At 44.2% G+C, this 23,472-nt stretch overlaps 1 long non-coding RNA gene across 24 annotated transcripts in view; it reads right to left on the reverse strand.

Annotated features, from left to right (window-relative positions):
* Nucleotides 1-557: 557 nt before the first annotated feature.
* The window catches only part of LOC112664878 (uncharacterized), a 264,434-nt gene continuing 241,519 nt past the window's right edge, over nucleotides 558-23,472 (reverse strand). For 23 of the 24 annotated variants that reach the window (XR_007403044.1, XR_007403038.1, XR_007403050.1 and 20 more), the window contains 2 exons: nucleotides 23,246-23,318; nucleotides 558-1,809 (listed from right to left, as the gene is read on the reverse strand). This is a non-coding gene — a long non-coding RNA (uncharacterized LOC112664878). The remainder of the gene's footprint in view (nucleotides 1,810-23,245; nucleotides 23,319-23,472) is intronic. The other variant, XR_007403032.1, reaches the window with a different exon arrangement.

Below are 23,472 nucleotides of genomic sequence, written 5' to 3' on the forward strand. Positions count from 1 at the left end.
TAAGGAAGGAACAGAAGAGGTCTGACTCAAGATGCATTTGAGTCATGAATTATGCAGCTTTCTGTTGAAAAGACCTATAGCCTCCAGAAAGTAATTTAGGTATGATTGTTAATAATGATGATTAGTAGTCATAGCAGTATGGCAGTTAGCATGTATTGAGTGCTGTGTGCCAGGCACTGGTCTAAACTCTTTACATCTATCAATTAGCTATACAGCAATCCTGTGAGGCCGAATTATTATATTATCCCCCATTGGACGGTTGAAGAAACGAAGTCCCAGGCTAATGCAACCCGTGAGTGGTTTCTGTAATGAATCTGTGTAAAACCATTCGCTATGTCCTCTTCCCATTTCTCGACAAGAGAGGGAAAGAAAAAAACAATATATGTTGGTCTGATCTGATTCTGGAACAGTGGCAGCACCAAAGGAAAAAAGGCCTGTGTCCACTCTTGCCAACCCTTCTTTGTCCCTTCCAAGTGCATGAAACACCACAATACACACTGTTTGCTGACCCTGCATGGGACCCCTGCTTCCATCTCCACTAAAATGAGAACAAACACTTTTAGAAATGAGTGATTTAATACAGCACATTCCAGGCCAGTCCATAAAGAAAACATCCAGTCCAATTTTAAAATGAATGTAGTCCAGATCTACATTTTTACTGATACCATATGCATCTTGCTGGACCTTCATTTTAGTAGATTCTCATTCCACATGTAAATAAAAATAATAGTGCCCATCAGAGCAGATCTCTGAACAGGATACTTCTTTATAACAAGAAATATAGCAGGAAAATGTGTTTGGCCATGCTCCAACACCCCAGAGTTGATGTGGGAACCAGAAGCAGGCATCACTATAAACTCCTCAGCGCAATCTTCCCTCCGCACAGGCCAGCAGCTTCTCTGAACTGAGAAATCAGAGACCACAGTGATGAGAAACCCCAAGGAAGATATCATTTCTTGTAACTTGGGGCAGTAAGCTATGAGTAGTTATAAATATTTTCACTTACAGAAAACTATCAAGCGGAGCCTTGCACATTGGCACCAACTTGGGATGTTGAGTTGAATTTTGTGTCATCTTAAAAAGAATTTTTGCCATTTGAATAAATTTGAAAATGATTCAAATTACACCAATGTAAGTCGTTATAACTTGTCCCCATGGGATGGCATTGTCATGGTCTATGACAATATATCATGCCCTGGAGTAACATCTATGGAAAGGGTCTTCACACCATTATTTTTCTAGAAAAAGAACTCATATAATGCACAGTGTTTGAGATCAAAGTTTTACTATAAAAGCAATGAAGGAAATCACGAATTGTCTGAACAAGAAACAAATGCTCTTTGCATGGGTTCTGAAACCAAGGCAATGTTGAGAGGTCTCTGGGAGCACATTGATGATTCAATTCAATCAGAAGGAAATAAGGCATGCCGTAAAGTCACATGTGGAAATGTAGGTGGTGTCCTAGAACAACGAGTCCTGATTAAATGAAGTGTCTGAGCATCATGTGTTCACAGCTAAGAAAACCACACGGCGGCTTCAGAAAGGTGTTAAGATTCTGTCCCCAAAACACAAATCAGCTGCAGTTTCTACGTAGGGAGCCAGCAGCACCTTCTCTGGAACCTTCCAGGACTGCCTCTTACTGGGTAGCAGGAGTGAAATGATCATATTGTTTCTCAGGCTGCTGAAAAATTCTAGGGAAAAATGTTCCATCTGTAGCATGTGTTGTTTATGATTCTACTCTGTATCCTTCCACATTCATGTTTCTCCAAACTTCCTCTGGGCATCAGGTACAAACGGAGGTGGCAAATGCTAGCGAGAAGGAAAAAAAAAATGGCTGTTGCTCAGCAATTCAGATAGAGTATAATCCACTTGGAAATCAAGACGTCCCTCTCCTGTCCCTGTTCACAATTCTAGAGAAAAAAAAATCAGATTTTGACCTCAAGTTTGCAACTATCATTTGTTCAGATAAAATGTTGGCTCACCAAAATCATTAAAGCTAAATATTAAAAGAGTAAAATTGGTTACACGGCACGAGAAGATGGGCTTGGATGAAATTGGGCCGATCTGTAAAAAATTGGAATATCGCATCTGGTAGAGGTTCCTGATCTCTGTCTGTCTACATTTCACTCGTGAGCACCGTGTGGAGGCCCAGCCAGCATTGCTGGGACCTATGTCCAACTCAGAGAGTCCTTCTACCAGCAGCACCCAAGTTTGCAAGATCACATCCATGCTTGAGAAGCAGTAATCTGAAAATAAGGACATAGCTTGGTGTGTTGACAAAAAATGAAACTGAGTCACTTACCTGGCCCTGAATTGAGATTTGGGGAAGGATGAGCAACCAGGTCCCATGCAATTGGGGAAGAGGGGGGTTGGGTAGAAACATGGAGCCTCTGCACAGGATCTATTAATATGAATCTATTAATATGAAAATTAATGTAATGTGACTGGGCTTGTTTCTCTTCACACAGTGGAGTAAAAACCAGGAGAGATTATTTTGCAGAATGATGACCTTTCCTGTCTAGTAACCCCAGGGAGATCTGGAAAAGTATGAATTTTGATTTGAACAATAATGAACTGGTAAGTGATACAGCTTTTGGCTGTATAATGACTATATTAATTTGCTGGTTCTGGAGTTCAACCCAAACAGAGGCCCTGAAGAGATAGGACTGTTATCTAAGCAACAATGAATAATGCTGAATATGCTATTTAGAAAGAGCCCCCTAGTTCTGTTCTGCTATCATGAACAAAGCTTTTATTCCTTGGGCAACTTTATAAATTCTCATAAAAATTTAATAAACGTGGTAAAATCTAAAGCAGAATTGGGTTGTCAGTTAAAAACAAGGGCCGGTTTCAATTTGTTTTAGACCTCAAAGTCAAAAAAACACATCGAGAGGGAGAAACTGTCCCTCTCTTCCGACATACATTAATTTCCCCAATTTAGGAAAAATGACTTCTCTGTGATAGAGAGATTGAATTTTACCTCTGCTTGGCATGGTGTCAGCAGGGTAGACCCTTATCTGTTAATTTGCCAGTGAGATGATTTTTTTTCAATGGCACTTTTTCCCCTCCACAGTGAGGAAAAAAACCCTTTCAAGTTTAATTTGATTGTTGAAAGGCAGTAAAGGACAAAACTGAACTTTATGCATACTAAGGATTTATCACTCCATTTGCCGGGCTTAAAGCAGTCCATGCAGCTAGTACTCTAAGGATTGTTTGAATTTTATATAACTTGTGAGAAAAAAAAGACTACCTGGCCAGCACAAGGGCCTGCCTTATCAGCAGCTGAATTGCAGCCTTAACAGCATAATTATTCTGTATCGGATTGGGGGAAATTCTAGGATGTTCTGGAGTGCAATTGTATTATGTTCAGGGCTCTCCTCTCAAAAGGGATTTTCTGGCATTGGGTGCAGAGGAATGCCATTCAGGGAGGGTTTGAAGGTTGTGCATTCCCTATGCTGACAGCTCTGGGCAGCTCGCTCCCCTGGTTACATCCAGGGGTGCGGTGGATTTCCAGGTCTGGGAGCCACACATGCCTGCATGCTGAGGAGAGACCCCAATGCTGAGTGTGGCTCCAGCCTGATGCATGAAGGGAAGGCAAAGGCCAAACCCTGCCCTGAGAAAGCCAGGCAGGGCTGGCAGGGAGGGGAGGGGGCGATGGAGAGTCTAGTCCTTCCATTACCGCCACACTCCAGAATGCATGTATGTCCCAGGAACAGGAAGGAGGGAAAAGGACCCCCACCCCACTCGTGGCTCCTCTCCAACCCCGGGACCACTGCCCACTGGACCTGTAGACCTGTAACTCTGTGACCCGAAGGCTATAGACAGAGAAAAGCCAGTGTAGGCCGCATGCAGGCCGACCCCCTGTGCAATAAATCCAATCTGGTTGCCATTTTCTAATCAGCCAGATGCTCTCCCTTCTTCATCCTCCACTTTCAAATCTGAAAATTGAGATAGTCAAGGTGTCCATTGTACAGGGTTGCTCGGAGGTGTAAGGCTCCCTGCAAGCACTCCACGGGCTGCCAGGCAGTTGGACTGGTACTGTGCCTGATTATGCATGATCCTCTCTCCCATGTCCCTCCTTCAGATTTATGTGGCTCAACAGTCATGTTTTCATCTGGGCCAGTCACCCCCTCCTGCTAAATAAGCTCTTGGTGAACCTGGACCAGGGCCCGGCAATCTCGACATGAAGACAAAGAACCAGGGTAGATGGGTTCTACCTCTTGAGCGTCCTACTGGTGCCTCAATTAAAAAAAAAAAAAAAAAAAAGAATGTTAAAAAGGACCCCAAAATACCAGCCCCAAAGGGCTGTTGAGAGAATCAACATGTGATAATAATAAAAATAATTTCATACATTTGAAAGCACTTCTCAAGTGTTTTTAACCATAACTATTGGGCATATGAACATATATGTCAGTTGTTTGAATTCACGATGCTAGTTCTAGGAGCTCTTCTGAATCAGTGAAAAAGTTGCTCTGAAATAGGATACTCTTACTGGAGCTCCTGTTGCCCACAGTAAAAGATAACAAACCATGAGAGACTTGCCTTCTATTTCGGGTCTCTTCCCCCCTGCATCTCCTCTTCCTCCTCCCTCTGCCTCTCCTCTTCCTCCTCCCCCTACCTCTCCTCTTCCTCCTCCCCTCTGCCTCTTCCCTTCCTCCTCCTCCTACTCTGCTCATCTCTGCAACAGGATCCTCTCACAAGGTCCCATCCTACCTTGACTACCTTCAAGCCTTCAGTGACACACAAGCACCTGAAAGGATCCCACTCTCAGGTTCACTCTAAGCCACCTAGAGTTGCCCTTCCAAGGGCACAGATTCATTTCAAAGAGCATTCAAAAGAGCCAAACAGGAAAGTATCTTCAAAAGAAAGAATCCTTTTGTTGCCCATGAAGCTGTGCTTCCCTACCAGGCTGACAGCACTTCCACATCAATGATCGCATTGACCCCACACCAGTCCTGGGAGGCAGGTATGATCAGCTTGGCTTTGTGGATGGTGAAACTGAATACAAAGCAGCTAAATGACCTGCCAGCACTCAACAAAGGCCTTTTGTAAACCTGGAGCAGGCTAATCAGGTAGTCCTCTTGGCACAAAGCCCTCCAGAGAAGGAGAAAATAGACCCTGGTAGGTATTGGTTAGTTGCTCTCCGTGCAAAGGTGAAAATATCAATGGAATCTGTTTAGAGAACCACAGCATAAAGAGAGGGTGCAGCCATTGGGTGCTTTTGACCCCCATGGGTCAGAGAGTCCACTGGAGAAAATGGAACATAATGCCAGGGCAATCCTGGGCTACCTCCCCACTCCATGTTGTGGGCACCCCCACCTCCAGCAGAAAACACCACAGACAAGGGCTCTACAGCAGATTCTCCTGGGCTGTCTTGACTCTAGGCCAGGAAGCATGCAACTAACCAACAGCCTTCTGCAAGAAAATACTTCTTCCCCATCTTCATGGAGGCCTGCCCGGCTTTCACTGAATGTAAGATGTGCTCTCTCCATTGATCCATCTCCCACATGCAGCTCCCTAGTCCAGGGAGCTAGTCCTGCCCCCTGTGACTTCCCTCCAGCCCTCTGCACTGTACAGTCTCCATCTCCTCTAAAAAGTCTTTCCCCCCCCTTCTACTCTAAACACACTCATTCAATGGCTACATATTTATGGAGGTCTCTGCGCCAGGCACAGTGATGGAGGAGCACGTAGGGACCCCCTTATTAAATCCTTCTTAAAAAAAAATAATAAATCCTTCTTAAATCTTGTGTTTGTGTGTGTGTTGGGGGGGGGGGGTACTTGATACTGATTCTAGCTTCGTATCTGTGCCCCAAAGGCCTAGCATCTCTTTTCTCTGAAAGCCCAGAGTGCAAGGTGAAGAAGTTAGGGTAAGAGAATGGAGGTGAGTTTGGGATCGCAGCTCAGCACCACCCAGGGGTGGACCTCTCTGTAGAGGTTGCAGAGTTCCCTGCCTTGAGTACCTGGATCTCACCAACTGCTTCCTGGCCTGCTGACGAGCCCCTGCCTGGTTCCAGACAATCAACAGCACGTGAAAATCACCATAAGCATCTTCATGACTGGCATTTCTACTCCAAATTCACACTTGCCTGTCTGCAGCCCCCTGTAGGTAGATTAGCTCACATTTTCTCCATTAAATTGCACAGCAGTGCTGTGCAGGAGATGATACTGTCCTTAATGTTACAGCCCAGGGAGCCAGACCCTGAGGAGGAAGGACTAGTCCAGGATCGCACAGCTGGGCACTGGAGGTCTCAGGTTCAGCAGTCGTGCCTTGCGGAGCTTGGAAGGAACTGAGGACATTCACTTCCTCCATATGTGTGAACCTGCCATTTTACTTCAGATTCTCTTTACAAAACGGCTGTAGAACTCAGCAGAGGATGCTCTGATCCTCATCCACTCACTGGGAGAGGGTGGGGTCAAGAAGAGCCTCCGTGGGCTGTGAAGAAGCAAGAGAACAGCTATTTCAAGTCCCATTGACTTTTTGTATGATTTAGAGAAGGGTATTAAAAGACCCCCGACTGAGTGAAGTCATCAGGTATGTACTGAGCACCCTTCTTGTGTCTAGTACAGAACCAATAAAACAGTCTTTCAGTATAATTCAATTTAGAATTGGGGCCAATGGGGAGTGAGTTGGGTGGGGGTAGGAAATGATGAACTGCCTTACTCCTGCCCTTTTACCTTCTTACCTCCCTCATGATGTGGCCAAAGTAAGCTATTGGCCATCTCTTCACCCCAATGCCTGTGCCTACCACATGCTCCCTCAAACATGTTCTTTACGCTCCAATATCTGTGCCTTCGCAAGGACTCATCCCTTCTCTTTGGGATGCCCCTGACTTGGCCTTTCATCTAATTCCTTCCCTCCCTACATAGCAATTCCAAGTGCCTGAGACTATTTGCTCCCAGATTTTTTCTTTTTTTAAAAAATGGAATAAATAATTTAAATGGATAATTAACAAGCAGTGTTATATTAGCTCAGGTGTGCAATAGAAAGGTTCAACCGTTCTATACATTATATCTGGGAACCTTTTCTGATTGTCCACAACTACATGTGATCTTTCCTTCCTTCAGTAGAAAAAAATATCTCCTCTCAGCATTTATATCCCATCTTGTCTTTGTGCAAAGATTCCTCCCTTCCCCGATCAGTTTTTACACACACACACACACACACACACGAACACACACTGGGATGTGAGAAGCTATCATTTCTACTTATTAAAAAAAAAAAAAAAAAGGCCTTCAGCAGTTGCCATGATTATCCACATAGTAAATGTCTAGTTAGTGCAGACCAAATTCTACCTGGTAGGACACGTGGAAGACAGTTGAGTAGTGGGGTGGGATGTGGAGGCTAAACACTACACGTAGTTGTGCAAAGCTGGCTGACAGTATGCCTCACCCACATTCACACCTCCTTCCCAGGGCAGGCTGCATTCAGCATCTCATCAACACCATTCTGCCTGTGGTGGGAGCTCCAGACTTCTCTGAAGGTCCAGCTTGAGTCCATTACTCTCCAGGGCTCGTCTGGAGCCTTCACGGGCCCCACGTCTCAATTCAACTTCTTCCTCTGCCCAATATCACGCTTGTTCCCTCCTTTTCATGGGTGTTAATCCCAGGAGGCCTCCTCCCTCATCAATATCCTTCAAGAGCAACATGGAACCAAGAGCAAGCTCTTTGAACACTGAACAGGAAGACAGAGCAGGTGGTTTCCTTATCAGGTGGGGGCAGCCATGCTTCAACCCCCTTCCTCACGTCCACCACTCTGACTCCCAGGTCCCCTGCCTGTCCTCTCCTAGCAGTGTCTCTTTCACAGAGGCGAGCTCTGTGTCCAGTCATGGTGCAGGTGGTAGTTATCCAGATGGTATAAGGCAAAGTGGGCCAAAAAGGCTCTCTGCCCACAAATGCCTCCTAGGGACCCAAGCCTGGGAGTGAGATTCCCACCACTATCATCAGTTCTTGAGGAGGTGGGTGTAAGCTCTTCAGAGCATGGAGGGATGGGTAGGATACACCCACACAGTAAAATGAGAGACACATTGGAAAGGGGACTTGGAGGAGGTGACATGTGGAAAGGACATTTCAGGGGGCACCCGGCTGGAGAAAAGCCCAGAATTGAAACTTGTATTCCTGCTACTATTCAGAGTTTGGGTCGCACTTTTAATTACAGGAGTGCAACATGCAATGAACACCCATGGGTGATCATTACTGGTTCCATTTTTAACATACTGAGAGGTGGGCATGAATTGGTTCACTCAGTGCTGCTAAGTGGGAGCCAAGCTTTGGCAGTCTTCAGATTTCAAGCCCACTGCCAATCGCTTCGGCTAGTTTTGTTGCTTCTAGCCACAACTCAGGCCCTCCAGTAGGCTCATGGGTCCCAAGGCACCCAGGTTGGCTGTGATCTGAGTCACAGCTCTCCTCAGCTCATGTGACCACTCCTAGACTGGCACATGTTCATGAAACACAAGCCTAGGGGTGCCGAGCAGGGACTTCTGCTTCCCAAAAAGAGGGGGCTACCATAATCAGATATTTCTATTGTTTCTAAAATTTCATAGCCAGAAAGACCTCAGTCTTTCTGCTCTTCTTCTCCAGAAGGATTCATCACAAAGACTGGGAAGATGGATGGACATTTAAGAAGCTCACGATGGTCTGGGGTCCAGGAGGCTAGCCATGGCGCTGCCACTTGTCCTAAAACATGAAGCTCACAGTTTTATCAAAACCCTAGATCATGCTTTATTTTCTAACTATTCAAATATGTAATTAGTTCAAAGTCAGGGTTTAAAAATGTTCAGGAAGTCAAGAGGATGCTTTATATCACCCAAGTCATCCAGTTTGGGACAATAATCATTCTCTCTTACAAATTTTGGGTTTTGCCTTTACTTAATTGACTTTGGCAGTTGGCACACAACCTTTAAAAATTTTACTGAAATGTCAGCCTTGAAAGAAAGAAAAGATTATTTGATTAATTTAATCTAAGTGCCAACTAAAGCACAAATGTTCCCCATGGACGTGTTATAACACTAGAGGTTCACAATTGATTGCTTGAGGATAAGGGAAAAAATGAACACAGCAAAATATTTACTAGTTAAGCAAGTAAAGTTTAATATATACAGAATGTCCAGAGTCACACCTGTATCCTCTGAACCACCAAAGCCTGGAGCTGGTTCAAATTCATAAGTAAGATGAATTTTCAAAATGAAAGCACAACCTGCTGAATCTGTAAGATAAGAACAGTGAGTGGTAAGCCAAGGACATGGATTTCATCCTTCAGAAACTCCAAACTAAATAAGAATCTAAGACTTTAACACCACTCTGCCTTTGCTCAGTGCACAGTTGTGTTGCAGGAAAGAAAAACATAACCAGAATATGACGCTGTCAGCAATTGACTTCAGGTGCCATCTGCATATATTCCTGGCACTATTAATTTGCAATTAACAAGGGCCTTATGTTTTATTCTCCTGCAACTTGCTGTCTTGAAGTCTGAGGGAGGGGGTTTAGCGGAAGGGAACATGCAGGTGGGTGGTGAGCCTTCTCAAAAACAAATAATTCTGCTTTTCGATACTGAATCACTGGTATGTAAGCTGCTCTTTCAAACTAATAAAAGGTCATTTGTTGAAGGGAAGTGGAATATTTCCATTATGTCATCGTGTGAAGCAAGTTCCCCAACATGTAGTAGTACATCACAGAGATGAGCATTGTGCCATGGGGCAGGCTGGCAATCTTTATTTACATTAGACACAGTCCTTTTTGAAAGTCCAGTGTGGTGGGTAAACTCCTAAACTTTCGAAATGGTCAGAGGAGAGCAAAATCTACTGAAAGCCTGAGGGTGCTAAAACAGAGCAAATAGCAAGCGTTCTAGATTTGTTCACCCTGGCTTCTGATTCCCGGGTAAACCACTTTCCTTATTTACAAAATATTTTTTTAAAAAGCCCATTGTAAGGATTAATCCATCCTTAAATAATAAATCCTTAAATTAAATACATTATAGTATAAGGATAATTATAAGGTGCCTGGCACCCACACAAAAAAGCACCATAAATGTGGGTTACTGTATGCCAGGTACTCGGCTATTTCCTTCTCTTGCCTCAAGGGTAAAAAGTATTTCAACCAGTTACCAACAAGCCACTCTCTGGTAGGGAAACAAATGCCCCTCCTGCCCATTTTATTGAAAAAGAAGGGAAGGAATCTGAGTGGCTTTTTCACACTGCTGTACACTGTCCATAGGAAAGTTATGTTGGTACAAAATGGAGAGTAATTTTTCTTGGTCAACCTTCTAAGATAAATTATTTCAGAGTCAAAAGGGCAGAGGTAATCCCCACGCTCCAAGGACATTGATCAGAAGGGCTCCTTGTCTGACCTGTACTTATTCTCAAAGGGAACAATATAACCCTGGGTGACGAAATTACATGTGAATCCAGCTGATGGGTGACATGAAATGGATTGAAAACCACTGATCTTTCCTCGCTTGATGTTTGGTAATACACATAGCAACAGACATCTGCTGGCATTGATTGAATGCGGACATAAAGCAAAATAGCCGGTCAGTAGTAAGCTGGAAAAATAGACTCTTCTAATGCAGGAACTAGAATTATTTAATGAAGCCCAAATAAGTAATAACACTAAAAATAAGGCACAGGTACTGATCACATCCCCCATCCCACACCCCGTGTCTTGTAGCTATGCCAGCCGATAAGCAGGAAATCTGAACATTTAAATTAAAAGTCTCCATGACACTCAGGAAAATATAACTTCCTCCAGAGCTGGAGAGAAACGCAGGTGTTTCTGCATCATCCAAAAATCCTGCCACTTACAGAAAGAGCATTTCATGGTCTTTGGAGGCCGGGACACAATTCCCTTGAACACCCACTCCCGGGCCAAGACTTAGGGACATGACTCATCCGGAGCGAACAAGGCAATTTTCTGTGGGGAAAACGTGTCTCCACCCCAGATGTTAGCCAAGTTCTGCTTAATTAAGTAAAGTTCTGTGAGCCTGAACACGTACTAGCAAATGCTTTCCGTTCTCCTTGAAAAACTGTGGGAAAAATGATGATGGGCAAAGGGGAGAGGTTGAATACTTGCACACTTGCTTGACCCTAAGACAGTTGATGAATTTCAAAGATTTGCACAAAGATAACAGATCAGGAAGTTGCCGTTAACTTTAGAAAAGAATTCTACACTTTACAAAATAGTCAATTTTCTGCAAGATGTATTTATTGATCACCTGCCGTGTGTAAGCTGGTAAAAAGAGATGTTTGTGACTGGCAAGTGGAAAGATAGGAGGTTGTTATGAAAGCAGGTGGACAAAAGTGTCAATGAAAACATTTCTTCCCTGATAAGATTTCAATTCTGTGGGAGAATCAGCCATTGGCAACCATCATACAAGATGGAACAAATATGAACCAAAGAAAGATTAAAGAAACTTGCTGGAGATGGGTACAGGAAGAACTGATCAATTTTCACTGGGAAAAAAAAATCTGGAGGATTTTCCCTGAGACCAGTTTTTAAGCTATGCCTCTACTGACACTTTTTTTTTAAAGATTTGTTTATTGTTTGTTTGTTTGTTTGTTTGTTTGTTTATGAGAGAGAGTGTGAGGTAGAGAGAAGCAGAGGGAGAGGGAGAGAGAATTTGAAGCAGACTCCGTACTGAACATGGAGCCCAAGGTGGGGACTCGATCTGAAGACCCCAAGATCATGACCTGAGCCAAAACCAAGAGTCAGACGCTGAACTGACTGAGCCACCTGGCGCCTGCCACTGGCACTTTTGTGAATACAATTCTTTCAGGCACAACTAAACTGCTTAAAACAAGTATGACTTTATAAGGTGTTACAGACTGGATTGTGTTTCCCTCAAAAGATATGTGGGAGTCCTAACCCCCAGTACCTTAGAATGTGAACCTACTTAGAAGTAGGGCCATTACAAAAGTCATCAAGTTAAAAAAAAAAGTAAAAAAAAAAAAAATAGTAAAAAAAAAAGTCATCAAGCTAAAATGAGGTCATTAGGGTGGATCTTAATCCCACATGATTATAAAAAGTCCTTATAAAAAGGGATAGGGACGGGGAGGGAGGGGCAATGTGAAAAAACCCAGGGAGAATGCCTTATGAAGATGAAGGAAAGATCTGGGTGATGCTTCCACAAGCCAAGGACCACCAAGGACTGTCAGTGAACCACCTGATGGCAGGGGAGAGGTAGGAGCAGATTCCCCCTCAGATCCCTCAGAAGGAATCAACCCTGCTGACATCTTGACCTGACTTCCAGGCTCCAGAACTCTGAGAAAATATATTTTTGCTAGTTAAGTCTATCGCACTTTGTAATGGCAGCCTTAGGACAGCCCTAAAGCAAATCTGCCATTTTGAAAGGCATTATTTTAGGATCTCTGGCTGAAATCCCTGTTCTCCTAAGGTGTACCTGGAGATTCACTGAGGTTCAGTGAAGAAATTTCTAGGACTTCTATGTATCTCATTAATTTAAGACTTTCTTTTTGGCATATGTTTTAAAGGCACCATATATTAACACTATAGCAAATAGATCATAAATAAACAATTATATGTCTATTGGATCCTTTGTTCAAAAATTATTTTCTGATAGTTATGAATAATCAAAAAGTTGTAGATACTACTATTAAAAGTGATAAAATTCTAGATAATCATAGAAAGGAATTAAGAGATCTGATTCCTCTAAATTTCTTGTGGCTGATATGCAATCCCAAATATACAAGCCCATGGTCATGTGGCTTTGACTGCTGCTCCATGGAGGTGGCGATACTGTGATGATAGCCATCAAAGGGAGATGTCCCTGCAGGGTAGTTGCCAGTTACTGAAGGTTTTTAGGGGCTAAAGGAGGACTCAGAATACCTCTTATCTGAAAACCTTCTTTTCTTATCTACAGGTAAAGAGCCCAGCCCTGTAGACACATACTGCACTATGACAAAATATTTTCTTTCTCCCCACCTGTCTTCCAAATAGCCAGCACATAGAAGACACTGAATCAAGCTGGGAACCCTTTTGAATAAAAATCCTTTTTTTTTTTTTACCCACCTTTCCTTTCTTCATTTGGTTTATACTGCTCATTTAGAAGGATCACTTTCCACCACCCAACCTGTCCAGATCCAGACCCTAATTACACCAACAAGAGAGGGGGGTCAAATCCTCTGACCCAGAGCTCTCTGAGCAACATGAACCTCCCTGAACTTGTTGGTTGGGATGAAAAAATTAGCATTTAATTTAAGATGACCAGCTGAACTACTGAATGTATCATATAAATGCAGCATCTTTCAAATAGGTCACAATTGTGTTCCTTGAGGTCCCAGACAATGCTTTATATTTCCTAGACCCCAAAGTGTCTGGCCCTAGGGTTAAGCTAAGGTTAGCCTATGCAATCAAAGTGAGGGCTTGTGGGAATGCTAGAGCTTTCACTTCGGTGATGGAATGAAATCAGCCTGGTGTCAGCTTGAGCTAGATTTAAATTCTAAGTCCAACACTAGTTTCATGATCTTGAGCAAGTTACTCAACCTCTCGGCCTCAGTTTCCTTACTAACAAATGGATATAACAGGATTCAACAAGCTAATGCACACACGTCTGTTGAGCACAGTAACTGCTCCATAAATATTAAATGTGTCCATTTGAATCTATGTTTAATTCTGCTAATTATGATCATTCCATTTCTCTTTCCTGCTTGCCAATGTTCATCTTCTGAACATGTCAAAGTTTAGAACACTACTTGGTGGTATTAGGGAAAAGTCCTTTAAAAAGAAAAGGAATCATGGTCTGAGTATGGCTGTGTTCCTTCCCATAGCTCCTTTCCCCTTAGACATAGTCAATGTGATGATGGCACTGCCAACAGAAACCGAAGATCCATGTGTTACCAGCATGATTAGAGTCTCTCTCTCCTTTATGCCTGAAAATTCTCAAGGGAGTGGTGGCTCAACTTATATTTGATATCCAGAGATGGCTGGGTTCATTTCTATTTTCCCAGAGCCTCTATCTTCTCAGAGTAAATAATAAGTTAGTAATCCCAGAAGACCAATTAAACATCATTTATCCAAGTCAGCGTCAGGTTGGGAGTATATCATGGTGAGCAGAGCGGAAGACAGAGGGGAAGAAATGGGAGCTAGCCCCAGCCACCAAGAAGCCAAGACAAAATTAATACCTGAGTTATTGCCTTCCTTCCAGAACCATGGGCTTCCTCAGTTGTAAATAGCAGGCCTCATTCTCTCTAAGAAAACCAGTGGAAAGTCTACATTCTTATGTCTTTTTCCTGATCGACTCATGATTCTCTGGACATGGACCTTCCATAAGCCTGTGGTCCAGCTACAGGCAAGCTGAGCTATGCTTCTGGAAGCTGTGGTATACAACATTGCCCACATTACCTACTTCCCCTCTATCACTAACATCTTGGAAAGTGTGACTAAGTGTGTAAGGCCTGGAGGGTGCGGTCTGTCATTTTAAGATGGTTATGTCAATATAATCATCTTCAGCACAGTACTTCCAAGCCAGAGTATATGAAATGACCCTCTACAGGGCCTTAATTCACCAATGTCCCATGAGTTTGACATAAGCAGAACCTAACTGTATTGCTTTTCAACAAGACTGTGGGCCAAATCATTATTTCCGAATATACTCAAACTTTGAATTAGCTCTGAAAGACATAAATGAAAAGTCTTATTCAGACAACTGAACAGATAGTGAGCAACTACTATGAGCTACATGCTAGGGAATTAAAAGCATGAATTAGACGTAATTATGAGATTATTGTAAAGAGTAAGTGACATAATAGATGTCCAGGTGCCTAACACCATGACCACTGCACCAGGCAGTCCTTTTCCCTTCTCCTCATCCTCCTCCTGGGAGACATGCAGGGACACAACTCCCCATTCCTTTCTCCACAGGCGTTTTTCTGTGATACGAACCTGGTGCTGTGGGGTGACAGAGGAAATAGTGATGCCACCAGAGACAAGACCTCAACCAGCCAGTGGAAGACTCCAAATTAGAAAAATGCAAAGCTGGGGACGCAAACTAGGCCAACTGGAACTCCACCTTGCTCTTACTTTCACTTCTCACTTGGGGAAGGGATGCATCTCTGAGCACCACCAGCAGCTCCTACTGACTTCCAAAGTCTGCATGAGGCTGCGGGCTGTTATGGGGAGAAAGATCCTTCACTTTGCCTCATGGCTCTGTCAGGACTTGCAACATTTGAAACACATAGAGCCATCCACTATCCCACCCAGAAGCATTCAAGAGCAATTGGAACAAATGCCTGATTAGGGAAAGCCAGCCCATAGCACACAAACTATAGGGCGGCCCCCAAGAAAGTGCCCCTGCAGGCCACAGAGTCACTCTGGTTGTCACAACACCCTCTGTCCTCCCCCTCTGCAGCCCCTACCTTCACCCCTATGCCCCACAAATGTCAATGGAAGAGAAAACAATTGTTCTGGAAAGATTGAAAACACCCTTCTTGCTTCTTGCCAGAGCATTTGCATTTTTGGAAGAGGTTCTTATTTCTTTTTAAGGCTCAAAGTGAGAAGCTTTTAGAAAAGCTAAAAATATCTGTTAAAGAAGAAGGGGGAAAAACTATCCAGTTTTCCCTTCTTTATGTGCAAAAGGCTCGGAGGCACACAGAGGTGCAGAGTCAGCTTTTCAACTGGCATGTCTGAAGGCATAGGGAAGGCACCGTGTCATGGGGCCTGGGTCTTTAGAAACAAAGGTACGTGGAGGTAAAGATAAAAGAAACCCAAGAGTGCACTATGGAACCAGCGCAGTTGAAAGCCGAGAATGTTCTACAGATTCAACTTAATATAAACTCCTCGTTTTACAACTAAGGGAACTAAAATACAAACAGATGAAGTGAGTTGCCTGGAGCCACAGTGCTCTGTTCCAGGAGCTGAGATGTCCTCCCGGCCCCGGAGCCCCTGGGCTGTCCAAGGTATGCCTTGGACCTCTCTTCAACACCGCATGGCTTCTACCTACAACCCTGGAAATAACTCTCGAGGCTCTGGTCCAGGCCCTCCTCTGAAGTGGGGATGCCTGACTCATGAGTAGGCTGAGTTTCCTCCAGCAGCCCTGGTGAGCTGCACAACTCTGCAGTCTAGGGGCCCCACTTCCGGAAATCACAGAAACACCAACACTCTCAAAGGGAGTTTTCACCAAGGACAAAAATATCAATAGGTAGGCCACTAATTACTCAGGACCGGAAGAATTTAATTTTCAATTTAGAGCTTGAAGGTCACACCCTGCATTCAAGAGACAAGAAACAGAGGCCAAGAAGGGGCCATGATTCGTCCAGTGGTGTCTGAGGTCAGCGCACGACTGGAGAGCTCTCCCTTCCCCTTGCGGCCAGACCTGCCCTGCCATGTGGCCTCTACTGAGTTTTTCCTTTGTTTTTTCCACTTACTCCTTCAATCAACACCAATGTTGAGTCCCTACTACGCACCCGACATAGTTCCTGGCACTGAAAATACAACACTAAGCAAGACAGATCCAGATTCCTACTAGGGGGATGGTGCCCCCCATGGATCCCCCCGGGCTCGTATCTTCCTATGAGATGCACGCATACAAGATGGCCACACCTGGGCTTCCATGAAAACTCTTCTTCCCTTCAGGAAGGAGAGCACTGGCGATGGCTCCCCAAGGCCCACAAAATGGAGCACAAACTCCTGGCTGTGACATGCTTATAAGACTCTGCCACTACTCAGCCTATCACCTGATCTGTCACTCCTTTCCTCTCTTTCCTCTGCCACTCTAGCCTTCTTCCTAACATTAATGGTGGGGGCTGCCTGGGGCATTCGTACACATGCCAGACACTCCGTGAGGTGCTCTGCAGTAGCCGGGTCACATAGCCCCACCGCTCACCAGGAGCAATGCCACCGATTCTCACCTTTGCTGCCTCATTGGGATGACTGGGTGGGGCTTTCAACTGTAAAACCACCTGAACTCCACCACACCAAGATCCTGAAGTAATTGGTCTAAGGTGCTGGGGCATCAGGAGTTGTAAATGGTTCCCCAGGTGATTCTAATCAACAGGAAAACCTGAAAAAACCAAGTAAGACACTATTCTCTCCATTTCATGGATAAAGAATGAGAAGCTCAAAGAAATTATCCAACATTCCAATGCTAATTCCTATTTGTGTTTTTTAAAATGAGGCTAGGGGCACCTGGGTGGCTCAGTGGTTGAGCGTGTGCCTTTGGCTCAGGTCGTGATCCCGGCGTCCTGCGATTGAGTCCTATATCAGGCTCCCCACAGGGAGCCTGCTTCTCACTCTGCCTATGTCTCTGCCTCTCATGAATAAATAAATTTAAAAAAAAAAAGCTAGGAAGCAGTTTATATGGGAATGGGATTTCTCTCTTGTATGTCTATTGGAAGCCCCTATCTCCAGTATAGGGTGGCCAGATTTAGCAAATGAAAATGCAGGATACTGAGTTACATTTGAACTGCAGATAAACAACAAATAATTTTTCAATATGAGTCAGTATAAGTATGTCCCATGCAATATTTAGAGACATACTCATTCTAAAAAATTATTTGTTGTTTATCTGAAATTCAAATTTAACTGAATGTCTTAGACCTCATCTGCAATGTGAGTATAGTAAATTATCCGAAACTGAAGACTGCATTAGTCTTATTAGGAGGCAAATTCCTTGGAAGTACCTTCAAATTATTACTTTAAATATTATACACGCTCACTTTACACACAGGAGTCATTTATTCACTAAAGCTCACAAATAGAATGTTCATGGTGCAAAGGATAAAATAAGAAGAGATGAACTCTCTAGATCTCCATATAACCGCTCCTCCTATATGCCTAACAATGAATCTGTCTGTCCATGTTGGTAACGCACTTGAGATTTTTCAGTGCCTTTTATTCTTTTTTCTTTTTTTTCTCAGTGCATTTAGCAAATATTTCTTGGCTCTCAGAATCACCATGTGAGAGAAACAGGCATTATTCAATTTCAAGACAGACAAGACAAGCGCTGACAGTGGCAATCACTGAAGGTCACATCGATGGTCAGGGTTGGCAACTACATGGCTCAGCTTCCACATTGATTTTCAGGTCCCCTGGTGCCACTGTGGGTGGAGGTTTCCTCTTGGGTTTTACCCAGTCCTACTCAGACAGATGAGGAGGGAGGCTGAGCCCCCAGTCAGTGTTCCTTGGATGTGCCATGGATGCGCTATGGACTCCCCCAAATTCATGCAAAAGCCCAATGACCAAGGAGATGGGATTAGGAGATAGGGCCTTTGGAAACTGGTCAGGTAGTGAAGGAGGAATGGGATCAGTGCCCTTATAAAAGAGACTGCAGATTGCCCCTTTGTCCCTTGCACCCTGCGAGGACACAGTAAGATGGCCATCCATGAACCAGGAAGCAAGTAAATCTGCTGGGGCCTTGGTCTCAACTTCCCAGCCTCCAGAACCATGAGAAATAAATGTTTAAGCCACGGTACAGTACTGTACAGTATTTTGTTAGAGATGCCCCTCATTCACCTTCTGCCCAAGGCCTCGATCTTTGGCTGCTTTCTTTGGACCCTGTTTCTACCCTCCCTGTCCCCAGAATGTGACCAGCTACCCACCTTCTTCCAAGCATAACACCCATGAACACTTGCATCAAACAATTATTTTAAGTCCTTCCATCTCATGATCTTTGACACATCCATGTAAAGGATCTGCGAACAGCAGGCCGAATAAATAAGAACGCAGACGGAACTGAATTCCCTTCCGGCTGTCCAACCTTTCCGAACACCAGTAGCCTCATCATTAGAAAATCCCTTCTGGAGGCCTCTGGGTGGCTCGGGGATTGAGCAGTCTGCCTTTGGCTCAGGGCTTAATCCCAGGGTCCCAGGATCAAGTCCATCGGCCTCCCCGCAGGGAGCCTGCTTCTCCTTCTGCCTGTGTCTCTGCCTCTCTTTCTGTGTCCCTCATGAAAAAATAAATGAAATCTTTAAAAAAAAAATCCCTTCTGTTTTGTTTAATAGACATCCTCAGACTGAACGGTGACCATCCCCTCCCCGGTCGTGTCCCATGAGGAAAGGTCAAGACAGATTGACCTTTGGTGGTTGGTGGTGATGGGTGGTTGCTCCTGCCTTGAGGGGACAGCAACAGAGCCAGCCTCTCAGAGGCCACATCATAGCACCCTGTGCCACCCGCTGCCCACTGGGTGGACCACTCAGGAGAGGCCAGCAGTCACTCCCATCACACCCTCTGACCTCAGCTGGTTAGCAGGTGCCAAGCTCCGAAAGCCTTCTCCCCTGCCCGGGGAAGGAAAAAGCAGTTGTTTGTGTCAATAACCCCTGGATCCATCAGTTTTGTGTCAGGGCTTATCATAGACAAGGTCATGACAGCGGACCTGCTGTACCGCCTGCCCACAAACACACACACACACACACACACACACACACACACACACACACACGGCAGGTTAATCCCTGTATCGTTGGCTGCCACTGGTTTCTTAAGGAGCTTTTACCAGGGCATGTTCTGATTTCAACAATGACTTGCTAATGGCTTTACATTTCTCCCAAGTATCATAAGCTGTCCTTGTCACTCTTATCTTCTAATGAAATCAATAAATTCAGGAGACAGCAAGAGATAGAGCAAAGGCAATGCCAGAGCCAAGGGCACAGTGGGATTATCTGCTAAGCCATAAATAATCATTTTGAAACGATGATCAAACCTTGACTTTTGCTTAGAGAATGAAGTTGAGGCTGTCCTGGCAAAATAAAATTTCTTCCCCTTTTACTTAAAAGAAGCAGCATGCACCCCATACAGCTGTGATCTCGCTAACATTGAAGACTCTATCACTGCAAACTCTATTCACGTGCCTTTTAGGAGCGCGTACAGGCAGCTGGGAGCATTTTCACTTTCTGCCCTGTCTAAAGTGTGTTCGTGGCAATGAACATCCCAGGTGAGTGGTTGTTTTGGTTACCACACAGCTTTGCCTTGATCTTTAAGAGGTTTGTTATTTGGTTTCTACATTAATCCTTCCTCCAAGTTGCAAAATCCACTCTTCCCTTTAACTTATTTCTTCCTATTTCTCCCTCGTTCTGGACAACCTTGACCAATCACCACTAGTCTACTGCTTTAGAGAAGTCCTTAGTATACTACTCCCAAGCCACGGTGTTCCTACCTGCTGCCCTTCGCCATCACAGCTTCCATGATGCTGGAACATTCTCAGCTCTGACAACACGCCCTGTTGCCTTCTAACACAAGGCTTTACACATGTCATTGTGCTCCCTGGGGCACCCTCTCCACAACCTGCACATCCAGAAGATTCCTACTGTCCTTCCGACTTGAGTTGGCTGTCACTCTCCAGGGATCCTTCCTAGAGCTCCCTCTTTATGTTCCCTCTTTTTTAATACTTTCTGTAGCTCTGTTCCCTTTCTTTCCAAGGCTCACCTTCCCTGAGAGGGGTGTCTGATTGCCCCAGAGAAGGTCAGGTTGAGTCAGCCTTGGTTAGAGAAGAGATTGTCCATTATAGACATAGCCCCAGGATGCCATGAAGCTTCTTTCAAAACAAGTGATGAGCTGAGCAGGTACCCCAGAAGTTATCACACACACACACACACACACACACACACACACACACCCCACAACCTTCTCCCATGCATTTAGAGGTATCTCTGCCTAACATGGCATATGAGGAAAACAGGCTGCTCTCCCTATGAAGATAGGTCAAGGCGGTCCTGAGGCAATGCTGCACCTCCACTAGTCCCACGTCAGAATCCAGGCATCCCTGGTGTCATCCACCCCCCGCCCCCAGATTTGCCCCACAATGATGACCCATGAGCTAAAGTATACATGTGACTATACAAACACACTTGGAATGCAAGGCTGTGGAAAAGAAAGAAGAAAGAGAACAAACATTTCCCACTGCAGGCTGGGCTTCCAGACCTTAGTGGACCAGTAAGTCTGAAGGCAAGCGACTCAGGACATGGGAAAGGTGAGCCGTCTACCTCCTGCCTGAAAGTCTGTGCTTGGCTGGACTTAGGGGATGCACATTCCATCCTCAACTCTGAATGATGTCTAATTATCATAGAAGATACCTGGCAAATATTTTAAACTCCCAATTCAATTTCCCCATTGTGACTTTTGCTCCAACCTCCTACTCCTACCTCTCTGCATTTTACCCCCCAGGTGTGTTTCAGGCCACCTCTTCTCAGACTTCCATGTGCAGATCAATTATCTGGAGAAATTCTGGGGATTTGTTTGCATGAAGATTCAGCTTCAGCAGATCCGAGAGTCTGCACTTCTGAGGAGCTCTGGCCCAGGAACCACACTTTGAGTAGCAAGACTCTAAAGATGTGGTAGGGTGGCATCTACAGAGCTCTAAGTCTGCTGGGTGACTGTCCGATAGTAAGCCGGTAACTAGCTGATGACCAGTTACTTTGTCAAGCTGTCGGTAATACAGAAACCATATGCCTACTGACTTCATCCTGACCTTGAAGACTTACAGAAAGGGATTTTGACTGACTGTTGGCAACCCAGAGAGCATTGGACCCTCCCCAGGGAGTCTTTTAATTCCCTGTGGCTTACTTTCTTACAAGAAGTTATGATGGCTGCTTCTCTGTGTCAACTTGACTCGCCATGGAGTCCAAATTAGACATCATTCTGGATGTGTCTAGGAACGTGTTCTCAGTTGAGATTAGCATTTGAATTGGTGGACTCAGTAAAGCAGATTGCCCTCCCCAAGGTGGGTGAGCATCATGCAGTCCATTGACGGGCTGGATGGAAAAAGATAGGGTCAGGAGGAAAAAAAAACCTTTTCTCCTGCCTCACTCTGTAACCCAAGACATCTCACCTTCTCCTGCTTCTGATGGAGGCTTATGCCACTGGCATCCCTGGTTCTCAGGCCTTCAGACTCAGCCTGAGTTATACCATCAGAGTGTGGGTAGTCAGCCTCCATAAACACGGGAGCCAATTCTTCATAATAAGTCCACACGTTTATATCTATATCTTCCTGGTTCTGTTTCCCTGGAGAACCCTGAATCATACTTAACTCTGTGCATCGCCCACCTCTTCTGACCTTCCAGTGCATTCTCTGTCCTCTGTCTCAAACAGCCCACTAGCACCATTAACACCAGGTCTTTGTGCCTGGCACAGCTGGCTGAAGATTTAGTTGAAGGACATTTGGATCAGTCAGAGAATTTTCCTGCCAGTAACATAAACATTAACTTTTTAGATGCCATTGTTCTCAAAAGTTCTGTCAACCCCGCAATAAGAGGTATCCTCACTGGCACAGGCTTCTCTGCTCACCCCCACCCTCATTTGTCCATTTGCGGTGCAAAATTGTGCTTTGCTGTTTTCTTTCAAACCATGCTACTCTCTCAAGCAAGAATTTTGCTTGACAAAAAACAAAAACAAAAACAAAATATATTCAGAAGAGAATTTACACTATTTTCTTAAGTGTAGAAGACATTGCAATTGCAAGTTTAGATGAAAACATCATTCTCCCCTGTGTTCAATACATGGGTTGGATTAAGAAACATAGAACCACTTATTATACTAATTTCTAGTAAATGACCTTGGACAAGTCTTTCAATACCGCCCTATTTCCCTAATTATAAACGATGGTTAATGGTACCCTCTTCCTAGCTGTGACATTTCAAAAACTAGTAAGGTAAAGTGTCTAATGCATGCTTGGTAGGCCATGACCTTTCTTCTCCATGCCAATGTCCCGCTTTCCCCAAAACTGACTTTCATGTTCATGTCAACATGAGCCCCTTGTAGCAAAATTAGAGCAGCAATCCTGATGAATTTAGGGGGAAAAGTATAATGTACTCTAGGCTTTCTGTTAATTTGGATTATCAGTGCCACCCTCTCTTTCAGCATCAAGGATAATTGAAAGTCGACTGTACCATTAAATTAACATCAACTTTAAGCTTTTGCTTTAATTAAACCTGCATTACATTATTCTTTAGTGCCAAGGAATAAATTCCTTAATGACAGTGAGTCAATACATCCAAGCCCAGGAGTTGCCTTTTATACCAATAGAACCAGCCCATGAAGGAGTCACATTAGCAGCCCTTTGCAAAAAGAAGGCATACTATTTTTAGTCTGAAACTCCTGGACTGAAAATCAGAAAGCATCCAAAGAGAAACGCACCATTTGGTTTGCCTCCAAACACACTTGTAAAGACATGCACCCTTCTGTTTCCATATTTTTCCCCTTCAGATTTGTGACATACACAAACAGCAAGAAGACAAACGTCCCCATTAAAACACATTGATACCATAATGACATTAATCATAACAAAAACAATTAGAAGAAGGCTCACAAGATAGCAGGTATTCTTCAGGACCTAGGTAACCCTCCATCATAGCAGACTTCTGGGAGCATTATTCCAACCACTGCAAAATAAAAAGCAAGGGGGTAGGATAGAGAGAAGCTTGGTCTGTTTACATCTAAGCAGAGATGGGGATGCTTGCTGTGCCAAGTGGTTCTGGACTCTGAGCCTCATCCTGATTTTCAACTGAAAAGTGATTTAGTGAATTTCTTTTAATT

Source organism: Canis lupus, chromosome 17 (genome assembly GCF_003254725.2).
Source record: "Canis lupus dingo isolate Sandy chromosome 17, ASM325472v2, whole genome shotgun sequence".
Classification (NCBI taxonomy): Eukaryota; Metazoa; Chordata; class Mammalia; order Carnivora; family Canidae; genus Canis; species Canis lupus.